We start from the raw sequence: 1,637 nt of genomic DNA, 5'->3' as shown, positions 1-1,637 counted from the left end.
GTCCTTCATGCATGAATTGTTTTTCAAACACCTTTAATTCAAAATAACCAATATGTTAAAATGACATACTTTGGGGTGCCGCATTCTTCTCCCCTTCGACCACATTCACTTCCAAATTAAATTTATGTTCTTTTCTACCTGTCCTACGAATCACTGATTGTTTCATCTCAGGTTTGGCTTCCTTGTTTGCTCATACAAGGTTTCACCCACCACTATTTTCTGGGTTCATTTTAAAACTTGTTCATGTTCCATTTTTTTCTAGCTCAGACGCATTATCACAGTCATGTGTCTCTTGTTTATCATTGGCATTTGATTTCCATTATTTCCTTGTGGAAGGAAGCTTTTAATTTTGCTCGTTTTATTAGGCCCCCACATGTATGTAATTAAACCTTGGGGTTTCTCCTCCTGTTGATTTGTCTCATGCAAATTTAATTGTAAGACCAGCTAGAAGAAACTTGAAACGTAGAGGAAATTCTTCTCTTCCCCTCCATCAGCACAGCAACTTCAGAGGCCATAAAACCCAGTGAGCAGGTGGTACTGTAGAGCCAGATGAGCAGTGTGGATGGTGGAAGCTGGTGAGGGAAAGGGTCTGGCCTGACCTGCCCATTCCAAGCTGTGCCCAATCGCTAGCATCAGGTGGTCCAGCTGAAAATTCTCCTTTTGTGACGTGGGGAAGCTGCTCTGTGGGCTTTGTCATTAGGAAATAAGGAAGAAGCTGGTGAAGGGTGGCAGAGAATACCAGCCCAAAACATGCCCCTGGGGCCCAATGGTCATTTTGAGCAAAAGGCTTTCAAAAAGCAGCAGACACAAGAAAAACACTCCAACCTTTCTTCTTATTCTTAAATAAAGTGTGTTCTGTTAATTCATCTTTATGTTATAGGGGCCCACACTGAGAACTCAGAAGGGTAGAAGGAAAGATTATTTTTGTTCCTCTTCACCAAAATGAGAGACTGACTTTCTGATGTGTGCATTCTGAAAGTCCCCAGGAAACAAAACCCACACTGGAAAAGCTCAACTTTCATATATAGATAGATAGAGAGAGAGAGAGAGAGAGAGAGAGAGAAACTATAGATTCAAAGAACTTAAGAGACATATATGTCCAATTACTTGTTTTTAAAAAAGTGTATATGTATCATATACATGCTTCTTATAGTCTGTATTACATAGAACATTATAATTTAGAACACATTTATAAGATTTATCAAACAGGTGGCAAAATTGGAACAATAATTGAATACTTTATCTTATTTTTGTTATATTTAGATGCGGTCATTGTATTGTGATTATGTTTTTTAAAAGAGTCCTTATCTTTTAGACATACGTACGTCAGTATTAGTCTGTGCCAGTCATATTGGAGCCTGAGACAAAAGGAAAAATCAGTAATACTGACTCTCCATTAAAGATTTTGATATTGTATTCATTATGGATCTTTTGCATTATTTTTGATTTTTTTAAAAAAGTATTGCCTTAAAATACTATCTCGATTGCTAAGCTTTTTGGTAGCCATGTAGATTTTGTGCCCAAGGCAGTGCTCATTTGCCTCACCCTAACCGGGCTGTGCTAATTTATGGGAGATTCATGTCTGAGATTCACTTCAAAGTGATGGGGGAATGAGGGTTGGGGTTATAGATTAACAA

This window comes from Crocuta crocuta, unplaced genomic scaffold, assembly GCF_008692635.1.
Source record: "Crocuta crocuta isolate KB4526 unplaced genomic scaffold, BGI_CrCroc_1.0 scaffold1097, whole genome shotgun sequence".
NCBI classification, from domain to species: Eukaryota; Metazoa; Chordata; class Mammalia; order Carnivora; family Hyaenidae; genus Crocuta; species Crocuta crocuta.
The sequence above is the reverse complement of the archived record's forward strand: the minus strand, read 5'-3'. Positions refer to the sequence as shown.